Here is a 14,227-nt window from a genome sequence, read left to right as displayed (position 1 = left end):
TTTTGGACACTAGCCCTTTATCTGATATGTCATTTGCAAATATCTTCTCCCATTCTTTCAGTTGTCTTTTGGTTTTTTTAACTGTTTCCTTTGCTGTGCAAAAGCTTTTGATCTTGATAAAATCCCAAAAGTTCATTTTTGCCCTTGCTTCCCTTGCCTTTGGTGATGTTCCTAGGAAGATGTTGCTGCGGCTGACGTCGAAGAGGTTGCTGCCTGTGTTCTCCTCGAGGATTTTGATGGATTCCTTTCTCACATTGCGATCCTTCATCCATTTTGAGTCTATTTTCGTGTGTGGTGTAAGGAAATGATCCAATTTCATTTTTCTGCATGTGGCTGTCCAATTTTCCCAACACCATTTATTGAAGAGGCTGTCTTTGTTCCATTGGACATTCTTTCCTGCTTTGTCGAAGATGAGTTGACCATAGAGTTGAGGGTCCATTTCTGGGCTCTCTATTCTGTTCCATTGATCTATGTGTCTGTTTTTGTGCCAGTACCATGCTGTCTTGATGATGACAGCTTTGTAATAGAGCTTGAAGTCCGGAATTGTGATGCCACCAACTTTGGCTTTCTTTTTCAATATTCCTTTGGCTATTCGAGGTCTTTTCTGGTTCCATATAAATTTTAGGATTATTTGTTCCATTTCTTTGAAAAAAATGGATGGTACTTTGATAGGAATTGCATTAAATGTGTAGATTGCTTTAGGTAGCATAGACATTTTCACAATATTTATTCTTCCAATCCAGGAGCATGGAACATTTTTCCATTTCTTTGTGTCTTCCTCAATTTCAAAAATGCAATTTTTAACTTGTAAATTGGGGGCAGGAGGTAGAAAATTATCAGTGCAATAGAAAATAGAAAAGGAGAAGAAATGTGGCAAGGAAAAAAAATCATAGATACAGAAATTCAGGACAGTTCTGAAAAGGAAACAGGAAAAAGGTACTAGTAATACCACAGCCAGTTAAATTGGTAAATTATTTGCTAGTATTCTGCTATATAATCTTCCAGTCTTTTTTCTCTGTATATTATATACTATTAAATGTCTTGATAAAATTGAGGTTATATACATAATAACTATGTAGCTTTTTTCCAAACAATGTATTGTGTGTATTTTCCCACAGTAATTTTCTACATGATTATTTGGTTTCATTACTAAGTATTTTTGTATGGATGTTTCATGATTTAACTAATCCTCTATTGTCAGGTGTTTAGGTTCTCATTTTTTCTGTTACATAGAAATCTTTGCTCACATTTCTAATTACTTCTTATGCAGAAACACTAGAAGTGGAATTGTTATTAGGTGAAAGAATGTTAACTGTTTAAGGCTTTTCTGTATTTTGCATAGATGCTCTTCCACCAGAGTTGTAGGAGTATCAGGTTTTCCATACTTTATTCATACTGGTATATCATTTTATCAAATGGGCAAAGTTTTGGAGAGTATAAATGGAATCTAATGCGTTCATTTATTATTGGTGAACTTGAACATTTTTGCCTTTTTATTGGCTGTTTCTGTTTTGTCATGTGATTTCATGGGTTTTTATATGTTTTGCCCCCACTAATTTGTAACTTTTTTTTTTTTAAGACATTTTTATATGTTAAGGACATTAATCTTTTGTTACCACAAATATTTTCTCCATTTGTTTGCCTTAAGTTTGGGCATGCTGAGTTTTGGGTACATGTAAGTTCTTACTAAATTTTTTTTTTTTTTTTAAGATTTATTTGTTTGAGAGCAAACAAGCTCAAGCACGGGAGGGAGATGGGGAGCGGGAGAGAGAATCTTTTTTTTTTTTTTTTTTTTTTTTTTTTGATAGAGATCACAAGTAGGCAGAGAGGCAGGCAGAGAGAGGGGGAAGAAGCAGGCTCCCTGCTGAGCAGAGAGCCCCATGCGGGGCTCCATCCCAGGACCCTGAGATCATGACCTGAGCCCAAGGCAGAGGCTTTAACCCACTGAGCCACCCAGGTGCCCTGGGAGAGAGAGAATCTTAAGCAGATTCCCTGTTGATCGGGCAGCTCAACACAGGGCTTGATCTCATGACCCTGAGATCATGACCCAAACTAAAACCAAGAGCCAGATGGTTAACTAACTGAGCCACCCAGGCCCCCCTTACTAGATTTTTTTTGAGCAAAAAATTTAGTTTTTGAGGTTGTCTGTATTGATATATGGTCATCTGATAGAATTCAAGAGTTTCTGCAAGACATTGGGAATTCAGATTTATAATTTTTGTATCTAGAAAAATACCTAGAATATATTGTATACCTTTCAAATAAAATCACCTTTAATGTATGTTTTTGGTAACACTTTTTATTTTCTTAGTATTCTATGGAAATACAGCGCTCACACATCCATGAGTAATTCTTTGAGGATGATACTTAAAGCAATCTCCTATATCTTTAACATTGATAAATATAATAGCAGTATTGTTCTGATGTAATTATACAGTTTAAATCATGTATTATAGAGGTCAACTAATTGAACTCATTAGATATATTTTGTTTTGTTTTTTTTTGAGAGCACACATGTACATGCACACAGACAGGGATAGGTTTCACACTTGGGGGGGCTGGATGTGGGGCTTGATCTCATAACACTGAGATTATGACCTGAGCCAAAATCAAAAGTCAGAAGCCTAATGGACTGAGCTACGCAGATGCTCCCCATGAGATGCATCTTTAACAAATGGCTGCTCATGTCTGTTTTTAAATATTTATTTTTTAAATAGTATAGCCAGTCTTAGTAACTGAAATTATTCCATAACATAGCCAGCAATAATAATGCAAGTTAGAATTCTGGATATAACAGAATGGAAATCACCTAATTTGTGTTTTTGTTAGTATGCTTTCATCGATACCTTGATCTATAGTGTCATATTTTAATCTAAGAGAATAACTTTATTAAAGCCAGCCTCTAAAATACTTGGTCATTTTAGTGGTTCTTGGAATGGTTGTTGTATTCAGCTTTATTTTATGAGGGTATTTGACTTGTGGTGCTTTTCATAAATCTCAGAAATTCTCATCTGATAAGTAGTAATGTTATCCTCCCAGCAACCTAGATAAGAGCAGTAGAGCAGTCTGTCATCATTCATTCAGTCAACAGATGCTTGAGGGTGTGCTGAAGTATTCCAAGTAATGTTTTTTAGGTTCTTGCAGTAGTAAAGAGATAGTCTTCACACTCTTGAATTTTGTATTTTAGTGGATGAAGACAAATAGCAAACAGTAATTTTAGATAATTAGTGTTGTGAAAAAAATGAAGTAGCATTACAGAGTTGTAGGGAACATGGAAGAACTATGGAGGATGGTGGTTATCTTAGGTAGGATGCTTAAGAAATAACTCCTTATAAGGAAATGGAATTGAAGTACAGATCTGAACATTAAAAAAGGAGTCTGTTACTGAGATCTAGTGGAAAGAGTATTCCTGGAAGAGGGAATGAGTTAAGGTAGTTGGAGCTTAGTGAATGAGAGGTGTTGGAAGATGAGATTGGAAGTAGGCAGGGGCCGGATGATATAGGCCATGGTAAGGTATTTGGATTTTTATTTATTTTAAGATATTCTTTATTTAGTTAAGATTATTTATTCCAGAGAGAGAGAGCTCTGTGGGGAGGGTTGGAGGGAGAGAGAGTCCCAAGCTGACTCCACGCTAAACATGGACCCCACAGATGTGGGTCTTGATCTCATGACCCTGAGATCATGACCTGAGCCAGAAGCAAGAGTCAGATGCTCAACCGACTATGCCACCGAGGTGTCCCTTAAAGATTTTATTTTTAAGTAATCTCAGGATGGTCTCAAACTCACTACTTCCAAGATCAAGAGTCCTATGCTCTATAAACTGAGCCAGCCAGACACCCCTATTTATCTTTTTAATAGGAAAACACTGGAGGATGTTGAGTATAGAAATGATGCCATTTTATTTATGTTTTAAAAGATCACTCTGGCGGATCCTTGTGGCAGGTGGGGTGGGTGGGAGTTGGAATGGCAGAAGTCAGCACAAGGTTCGTGTAATAATTAGGCAAAAGAGGATACTGAATTTGGCTAGGCTTGTAATAAGGAAAGTCTGGGAGAGGGTAGGGTAAAGGGAGAATTAGGACTTCTGTTTTGGCTTTGTTAAATATGAAATGCTTATTAGATATTCAAATGGATGGCCTAGGTAAACAGTTGGATACTCTATTAGGCTAGAGATGAAATTTTGGGAGTCGTTGATGTATAGATGTGACAGGATGAAATCTTATTTGGTGGCTGCATGATAAACTCTGAAGGGAGCTTTAAAAAAATGCCAACAACTTGTGTTCACCTTCCTCCCAGTTCTAATTTAATTGCCATGCATGAGGTTGAGGAAAGATCTATTTTAAAAGTCCCGAAGTGATTTTGAGGTGCAGCTGGCTTGGAAATTAATAATGTAGTAGAGAAAGAATATAGCTAGGGAAGGGATTGGAAAATAGTGTCATTCTGAACGTCCAATTATTTTCCTAGATTTTTCTAATGTAATGTTGAGCACAGAATCAAAGGTAACAGGGCATATGAGAAGATCAAACAGCATGAGTGAGAACTGGCAGACAACAGAAATAAGATTTTTTGAAACTCTAGATACTAGAATTCTCCATAGACCAAAACAAACTGTTTATTGTGGTCTAGGTCTATAGACAATCTTCAGCACTTTTTAACAGAGTTAGAGACTATAACAATAATGACATGGAAGGTTTGTAAAAGAACCAAATAAAAATTCAGTAACTGAAACTTAAAACAGCCAAAATTGAGGGAAATCCTTGGAGCTGAATCCCATATATTTTAGCATTTAGGGGGTGAGAATTAGAGGAGGTGCCAGCAAAGGAAATAGAATTAACTTCCAGGAGAGAGTGATACCCAGGAAGCCAAGAGAATAAACTGCTTAAGAATGGAGCAGAGAGTTCTTAACTTTTCAGATATTGTAGAGGGTATAGAAAGTGCAGAGAAATGGGATTCTGATTGTTGGTAACAGGTGGTTTCAATGGAGTGGTGGTGAGAAAGGCCTGAATAGAGTGGCTAAAAAGGAGATTAAGGGAAGAGGAAGTACCGATAGTAATTACAGACTAATATTTTAAGGTTTTTTTCTGTTAAGAGGAATTTTGAAATAGGAGATGGTAACTGGAGGTAGACTTGAGGTCGAGACATTCTTGAGAATGTCTTAATAAAGAGTGAACAATTGATGATGCAGAAAGAAGGTATAATAAAGGAAAAATTTTAAGAGGGCAAGTAAGATGAAATATAGGACCCAAGTATAGGGGCTGGCCACTGATGAAAGTAGGGATAATCATGTTTTAACACAAAGGGTGTAAGATAGAGCTTTGGAGATGAAGATGTGTTGGTAGGAAGATAAATTAATTTTTGTTATATTCTAGTTTCCTTTTGTAGTAAGAAACAAGCTTAGATGGGTGAGGAGGTCAGGTGATAGAAATTTAAGAAGTAAGAAGATATGAAATGATTATCTGAGAGAATTAGAAAGTGAAATTACTGATGAAATGAAGAATTGCAGGGTTTACTGGGTGCCCACTTGAGTAATTAGCACAATTGTATTTTTTTTCTCCAGTACTTTTAGCAGCTTGGTTGCTGGTGCAGGGTTAACTCTTCTCTGTTTCCCTATAGAAAGTTCTGAGTTCTTTTGGTTTTATCTCTGCCATATTTTTGTGATCTATTCTTCGCCATTCTCATATTGTTAGTCAGGCTTTTACTGTTCTAGGCTATGGTTTATAACATTTAATCCTTTTCCGTACCTCAGTCTTTCTCCAGTGCATTTAAAGTCCTTTTAAAAAAATGTGTTTCTTGAATAAGCAGTACCGGCATCAGGCACAAATTCAGAAAGTGTAAAAGGATAATTATTGAAAAGTTCTTTTCCTTCCCTCCTTATTTTAACCCCCTAGTTCCTACCTTAGAGGTAGCCATCATTACCAGGTTTTGTTTTGTTTTGTTTTAAGTTTATTATTGAAGTATTGATGATACCTTTTCTTCCCCGCAGTGTATGGAATATCTGTAGTGGAATGATACATGTACAAACATTAACATATATATATTCTCTACCATTCTTGGAATTATACCATGCTATCCCCATTCTTCTGCATTTGAAATTTTTATGTTGGATCTCCTCATACCACAAATATAAAGCTCTCACATTCTTAGCAATAGCAACAACAGTATTCTGTTGAACAAACATCCTTGTCATTCATTTAGTAAGATCCTTATTGATGGGTATTTATTTTCAGTCATACTTTAAGTAATATTTTGTGAATATCCATATATATATGTATTCTTTTTTCTCTTAGAGAAAGTATGTATATCTGAAAGATATATATCTAGAAGCAAAATTCTGGAGTAGAGATTATAGTATATGGATGTTAAGTTTTGGAAGATACTGAAAATGGTTCCAATATATTCTTTATTTACATAAGTTCTCTTCCCGAAACACAGGTCATGCTGTTGATTTTCTTAAAGTCTTCACTGTCTTCTCTATTACCTTTATTTTTTTATTTCAGCAGTATTGTGATATAATTGATAATGTAAAATTGTATTCCATTGCCTTTAAATTGAAGTCAGTTGAGTTCACAGATACTTAAGAGAGTTCGTGCTGGGCCAGATGTTGGGGATACAAAGATGCACTAAACTTTCGTAATCTAATAGGTTAGACGAGTTTCTCAGTATCCACATCACTGATATTTTGGGCCTGATGATTGATTGTTGTAGGGGTCTCCTGGGCATTTAATTTTTTTTTTTTTTTTTTTTAAAGATTTTATTTATTTGATAGAGATCACAAGTAGTCAGAGAGGCAGGCAGAGAGAGAGAGAGAGAGAGAGAGAGAGGAGGAGGAAGCAGGCTCCCCGCTGAGCAGAAAGCCCGATGCGGGGCTCGATCCCAGGACCCCGAGATCATGACCTGAGCTGAAGGCAGAGGCTTTAACCCACTGAGCCACCCAGGCGCCCCTGGGCATTTAATTTTTAATTTAAAAAATTTTTTTATATGTTGAAAAGATATTATTTATTTACTTGTCAGAGAGAGCACAAGCAGGGCGAGTGGAGAAGCAGGCTCCTCACTGAACAAGAATTCCCATGTGGGACTCATCCCCAGACCCTGGGATGATGACCTGAGCTGAAGGCAGACGCTTAACCAGCTGAGCCACCCAGGCACCCCTCTCTTGTGCATTTTAGGATGTTAAGTAGCATCCCTCACGTCTATTTACTAGATATCAGTTAGCACTCCCTTCCTTATAGTCATGACAATAAAAAATGGCTTCCGACATTGTCAAAGGTCCCCAGGAGGGCAAAACTCCTTCCTTTTCCCTTTGAGAACCATTGGGTTAGCAGACGTGTAGAAGACTGTAATACTACATGGTAATGGTATACTAATACTAAACTACAGTACTTTAGGAGCAGAGAGGAGTAAACCTGGTTAACATCTTTGAAGACTTTGCTTAGGTGCTACCTTGTCCCATAGCCTTTTGTGACTCCTGCCTCCTTTAAATTATTGCTTGTTTACTAGCATCTATAACATGTTTATCTTCTTTTGGAATTCAGCAGTCATTTCTTAATCATTTTTTTTCCCCCAGTGTAGAATGCATCTTTATTTTTTTTTTTTAATTTCGAATTCCTACTCATTTCTATCTGCTTTTATTGAGGATGAATAAATGAAGAAATATCAGTAGTAGATACAGAATAAACAGATTTCTGTGGTAATATATAAGGTAAATTTTACCTGTTTGCTTCTGAAATAATTTTTGTTCAGATATTTGGGATGCAAGATACTTGTTCATTTCATATACTCTGAGTTGTGTAATTTTGTTAAACTTGTAGCTTTTCAGAGATTCGACATTTAGAATACGTTTCAGAAACCAACCTATAAACCTGTGGCGGGGGCGGGGGCGGGAAGCCAAGAGAAGCAAGGAATTTTAGACTTAGTTGTGACTGAGTGTAAGGGAGTTTAGAAGAATTAAGTGACTGTCTGAAGCTGAAGTCCTTTTTTTTTTTTTTTAATAAACACTATAGGTTTTGTGTATTTTAAGAATAACACAATGAAAGATTTTAAAAATATAAGTTCTCTATCTTTGAGCAATACTTACTGAAGTATTTGTGGATGAAATGTTATACCTGGGATTTGTTTCAAAATAATATGGAGGCAGTGTAGATAGAGAAAAACCGAATTGTCCCAGAGTTGATTGTTGAAATTGGGTGATGGGTACATTGGGGTTTATTACCTTGTTCTAATTCTGTATATATGTGAGTATTCTTTACTAAAAAGCTTTGGGAAATGTAGGTCTTGTTTTCTCCTGTTTTTATTTAGGGAACGTTTTAGATGGCTAAGTTGTTTTTTGGTAGTTTGTTTTTGGATTGCTAAGTTTCTAAAAAAGAAATTTAATATGTAACATGGGACTTAATTTTGGTGTCAGAAATCCTGTGATGTTTGGATTACTGAACCTTGTTCATAGTAACAGCTTGGACAGGGTGTGAGAAATACTTAGTTGTTTCATAAGTGTCACATTATTTCAGTTATACAGGAATAAAATGCTAGACATTTCAAGAAGCATATCCACAAGATTTGGTGATTAGCTATTGGAAATAAAGGATTAGTCCTTTGTTTTAAAAAAAAGTCATGTTGTTGGCAAGAGTTGGGAAGGGAAACTGATCTGGGGGAAGCAAAGTTTTTGTTTTTTTGTTTTTTTGGTTTTTTTAAATTTTTGTTTTTTGAAGATTTTATTTGAGAGACAGAGAACAAGTCAGGGGGAGAGGCAGAAGAGAGGGAGGAGCAGACTCCCTGCTGAGCAAGGAGCTCTGTGGTGGGGGGGTCTCTAACCCAGCACTCCAGGATCATGACCTGAAAAGGCAGACACTGTTAAAACCAGCTGAGCCACCCAGGCACAGTGGGAAAGCAGTTTTAATGGATTGAATTTGTAATTCTAGGTTGAAATGACTCTTGCTAGTAGAGATGAAGGACTGGAATTCTGTAGAGGTGATGGACATGAAGTCATGAGAGTAGATAAAACTGACCAAGAGAGTTATTTAAAAAAAAAAAAAAAAGGTGTTTGGGAGATTTTTAGGGTGGGGAGTATAAATTAGCTGCTTGTTAGCATCAATAAAACATGTAGAAAACCATGTGTATTTTCTACCATTTCTAGGACATTCTTGTAGGATTATAAAATTTTAGTGGGTGAGGGGCGCCTGGGTGGCTCAGTGGGTTAAAAGTCTGCCTTTGGCTCAGATCATGATCCTGGGGTCCTGGGATTGAGCCCCCACGTTCTGCTTTCTGCTTGGCGGGGTGGGTGGGAGGGAGCCTGCTTCTCCCTCCCCCTCTGCCGCTTCTCTCTCTCTCTCAAATAAATTAAAAAAAAAAAAATTAGTGGGTGATAATTTCTTTGGTTAGCAGAAAGACAAACATTTATCTGTCTCCTGATTTCTGGAATCAGATAATTTAGTTTGGATTCCATAGACTTGATTTGAGATGTTTTGTTGGTTTGGGATTTAGCATTGTTTGATTATTTTCCCTCAGAAAAGCATCCATGTAGATTGCTTATCAGTTCTGTTATCCCCTTTGCTTTACTTTAAGAGAGTTTATTTTATTCTACACTCTTAATAAGAACACTAGACTTCAAAGATTTTTGTAAAGAGGAACTAAATTCTATATGAAATCAGTCCACATATATACGAGTACATTTATTTCCTAAGCAAAATTTGCTGTCTTACTTACATAAGCCCCTCCTTGTGATGGTTTTTTATAGCCTACCACATATAACTAACTCACTGTGATACTCTTTAGTTCCCACTATTTCATCTAATCCAGCCATTATCTTGGGTCCTCAAATACGCTAAAACTCCTTCTTTGGATGCTTATGTGAAGTTAGAATAGAATTTAGTAAGCGTTTATCTGTTGGAAGAAGAGGGTTTTAGCCTTAAACCTGTGAAAATAAAACGTTGGGCTTGAAATAGTAATACCTTATATTTTGGTTAAATAAATAGACACTTGATTTTTACGTTACAGTGTTAATGGCAGCAAGTTAACTCACAAAGATGATAAGGAAATCTTTTTGGAAAATGGTAAAAATATCCCGAGTTTCAAATAATATTATTTGTCTCCTTATTTTTCTTTCACCCCATTTTTGAGGAATTTAGCATTTCCTCTCCCATTTAATTTTTTTTCAGTCTGTACTTGTTTGAGCAGCCATAATCACTTAGGCTTGGTACAAGAAGTTAAAGAAGATTTGAAGTACTTGTTTGCCAAAATGAAGTAAAGGGAATAGTATTTGAGTTCTAGTCATATCTTTTCAGTTGCTTTTACCAGGTTCAGAAACCTTGTTGAAGAAAAAGTTATGTTCCATAACTATATGTATGATACATAACTATATATATCCTATTTAGGGTTCAAGTTTTAACTAGCTAGTAGTAGAAGTAGTTTACTACTTTATTTTTTTGCATTTTGAAGTAGGTCTATATTGGCAAAAAAGAAAAAATTAAAATTCTGATTCCTTACAGATGTAATTTGGAAATGTTTAAAATTTGATTTAAAAAAAAAATGGATATGGGGCCAAGGGGGTGGCCCAGTTGGTTGAACGACTGCCTTTGGCTCAGGTCACAATCCTGGAGTCCGGGGATTGAGTCCTGCATTGTGCTCCCTGCTCAGTGGGGAGTCTGCTTCTCCTTCTGACCTTTCCCCTCTCTTGTTCTCTCTTTCTTTTTCTCTCTCTCTGAAATAAATAAATAAAAATAAAAATAAATACAATAAAAAAAATGGATATGGTAGTCATTAGTGCTACCTACCTAATATTTCTGATTTTCTTTCTGGGTACACCCAAGTTGGGTATAGCCATTTGGCTTACTTTGGCTGATGAAATATACCAAAGTGACTACTCTACTAGACTTAAACCCAAAGTGAGGAAAGCATGCACTATAACCTCAGCTGACTTATGTTGGACGTGAATAAAAAGATAGACCACTGAAATTTCAGGGCTTGTTTGCTTGCTACTACAACTTAATTTTGCCCTGTATTTCTAATATAATATTTCTAGTTCCCTGATGCAGTTAAACACTTAAATTGTGGCTAGACTGAATTCATACGTGAATAAGTGTAAAATACAAAGTGGATTTGAAGATTTAATATGGAAGAAAACTAAGAATGTAAAATACCTCAATTTCTCTACTGCTTACAGGTTGAAATGTAATTTTGGGGGTATATTGAAATATTAAAATTAATTCCACTGTTGTAAGTATTTTATGTGGCTTTCAGAAAATTTAGAATTATATCTGTGATTTGTATTATGTTTCTGTTGGGCAGCACCTATGTAGCCTGTCCTGACTAAAATCAAAATTGAGAAGTAGGGTATGCAATAGCATGCCCTAACAGAAAATCCTCAAATATGGTTGTCTTGGTTTGGGGATCAGGCAGCAATTAGATATTAGAGACTGGAAAGATGCAATGCAGGGATGCATCTGGTAAAACTTGCCTGCAGTAACTTGCATTTAGGGGATAGAGTTGGACAATGATTGTATTTTAACTGCTCTTGGCTACATTTGACGAGATACACATGGATGAAGTGAGGTAGAAGATGTTTGGCTGGTTTGCAAATAGGAATGAGAATCTATATAGAGGCCAGAAATTTGGGGATTTGTAGGACTGGAAGAAGCAATTACTTTTCACCTTCAATCAGTAAGAGATGAACTGAGAAGCCTTTGAGAAGATAATTGAAACTGTCTAATGGCAAGGATCCAAACAAAGTTATGACCATCATTCGATTGTTAAAATATCCGAATGGATTAAGGTGACTCAGAGTGATGGTCTACTAATTCATTTTGTGCAGGGTAAAGAGACTTAAAGGTATGGATTCCTTACTAAAGCCAGGTAAAGGTAAGCCCAAGGTACTCACACTTAAGTAGAGAGAAGAGACGTAGACACAGTCTCATGTGACAGGAGAGCAAAGAAATCTAGTCAGTCTGAGAGATGTATTTAGGAAAAAAAGCTGTAGTCTCTATATTGGCACTTGGAAATGGCTAAAATCAAATAGATAAGAACTATCTTAAGTTTTTCAGGGAGTTGTGTAGCCAAAGAAACCACAAGAATGAAGGTGTGAAAAAAAATGGTAACTAATTGAGATGTAATGTTCTTGGTCCCTGCCCTCTAACCTGGCAGCAGGCTGAGAATTCTGCTTAGCTGAGGAGGCACACTCTGTCTACTTTACTTGTGAGGAGGATAGGATAACAGACAAGGGAAAACCTCCTGGAGGGCAGAGCTTAAGAAGCACAGAGAACACTGTCTGAGAAACTCCTCCCAGTGAGCAATCAGAGTGTACCTGGTCCTCTGTTCAGCAGGGTTTATGAATTACCATGAACCACTGTTGTGTGTCTTCTGTTCCTCTTTTGAACAGGAGTGTTTTTTAATATTTATACTCACCTCATTCTTACCTCATTTTTTATGGTTACTGTTACCATATATATATATATATATATATATATATATATATATATATATATATATCTCATTGTGTATTTTGTGTGTGGGCAGACATCTGGACGTGATAGAGAGGTTATTTCCCTATCATCTACAGATCCTGATCTTTGAGCTTGATGCTTACTACATGGGAGGTTTGGGTTATCTTCTGCAGGGAGGGTACAGGTGTATTCCACTTGCAGGAAGGAGAATAAATTGATTGACCAGCAAGGGATCTTGGGAGTCCGGATTCTTCATGAATAGTCCAATTCTTTTCTCTTGCCTTTGCCTGTCATTTTGTAGTCAGTCATGGCCATGTGATCTATTATGGCCAGTAAAATGTGAATGGAAGTTTAAAAGCAGGATGTGAGGGGCGCCTGGGTGGCTCAGTGGGTTAAGCCTCTGCCTTTGGCTCAGGTCATGATCCCAGGGTCCTGGGATTGAGCCCCACATTGCGCTCTCTGCTCAGCAGGGAGCCTGCTTCCTCCTCTCTCTCTGCCAGCCTCTCTGCCTACTTGTGATCTCTCTCTGTCAAATAAATAAATAAAATCTTTAAAAAAAAAAAAGCAGGATGTGATTTACTACATTCCCTTTTATACTTCCATGTCAAGGCAGTCTTGGAAGCATGTATTGGCTAGAGTTTAGGTTCCTAAAGGACTGATGAGCAGATCCCCCTCTGCCAACCTGAACTGGACATGTAAACTTAGTGAGAAATAAGTAATTTTGTTGTGTTAAGCCATTGAGATTTTGGGATTCTTTGTTACTATAGCACAGCCTTACTAGTCATGCTTGATGTGTTAGGTTATAATTTTAGTCACAGTAGGTGCTCATTAAATGTTTGAATTGAAGACATTGGAATTTGAGGGAATTACACAAAGGAAAGTGTACAAAGTATAAAACTGCTGAGATGTAGCTTTTTGGTTTTTATTTATTATAATAGCCAAGCCCACGCAGTTGACTAAGTGCCCTCTTACATAGGTGATATGGCAAAGAGATTATGTAGGTAGAAGACAAAGGAAAACATAGAAAAAAATGAAACTTGTAATATACAACTAAAAATAACTGTTCAAAGTTATGCATATGTGGTATGATTTCCTATTTCTGATGATAGCAACTCAAATTAAGATAGTTGAAAATACACAGAAAGTATTGTAAATAATCCTTGGGGGAAAATAGGCATTTCTTTCTTTCTTTCTTTCTGGTTTTTTTTTTTTTTTAATCCTTAAGGATTTATTTATTTTTAGCGAGAGTGCACGAATGGGTGGGTGCAGAGGGAGAGGATCCCCAAGCAGATTCCCCGCTAAGCATGGAGCTTGATCCCATGATACATGAGATCATGACCTAAGCTGAAACCAAGGTTGGATGCTTATCCAACTGAGCCACCCTGGTACCCCAAAACAAGGATTTCTAAAACAGTTGAGGGAAGGGAATCTTTTGTTTAAATGGAGTTTTTTTCTTTTTCTTTTGTTTTCTTTCTTTCTTTCTTTCTTTCTTTCTTTCTTTCTCTTTAATGAGTGGGGTGGGGGGAAAAAACCCTAAACCATTCGTTTTTCTGCCCATGTAGTGATAGCCACATTAGGTTTAGACCAGTGGTGAGAAGACATCCTTAAATGAAGTCTCAGTAGAACCCCAGTATATAAAATTGACTTTATGGGGCTGCTCTGATTTATATATCTTCAATGCCAATGAACTTAAAGTTTATAGTGTGCTTTAAGGATAGTTTGAAAGCCCCTGTGCTGTAGTAGGTATAGGCACTGTGGTGTATTTTGGGGGGTTTGGGTTTCTTAGGAGAAGCCTCAGATTC

The 14,227-nt window shown here is 36.7% G+C and overlaps 1 protein-coding gene and 1 long non-coding RNA gene across 2 annotated transcripts in view; one reads left to right on the top strand and one right to left on the bottom strand.

Annotated features, from left to right (window-relative positions):
* Nucleotides 1–14,227, top strand: part of SP3 (Sp3 transcription factor) — a 60,471-nt gene that overhangs the window by 21,751 nt on the left and 24,493 nt on the right. The gene's annotated exons all lie outside the window — the stretch shown is intronic.
* Nucleotides 6,894–14,227, bottom strand: part of LOC125095742 (uncharacterized) — a 28,193-nt gene continuing 20,859 nt past the window's right edge. Inside the window, exons 2-3 of the long non-coding RNA XR_007125935.1 lie at nt 7,845–7,848; nt 6,894–6,938 (exon numbers count right to left, since the gene is read on the bottom strand). This is a non-coding gene — a long non-coding RNA (uncharacterized LOC125095742). The remainder of the gene's footprint in view (nt 6,939–7,844; nt 7,849–14,227) is intronic.

Source organism: Lutra lutra, chromosome 3 (assembly GCF_902655055.1).
Source record: "Lutra lutra chromosome 3, mLutLut1.2, whole genome shotgun sequence".
NCBI classification, from domain to species: domain Eukaryota; kingdom Metazoa; phylum Chordata; class Mammalia; order Carnivora; family Mustelidae; genus Lutra; species Lutra lutra.
The sequence above is the reverse complement of the archived record's forward strand: the minus strand, read 5'-3'. Positions and strand labels throughout refer to the sequence as shown.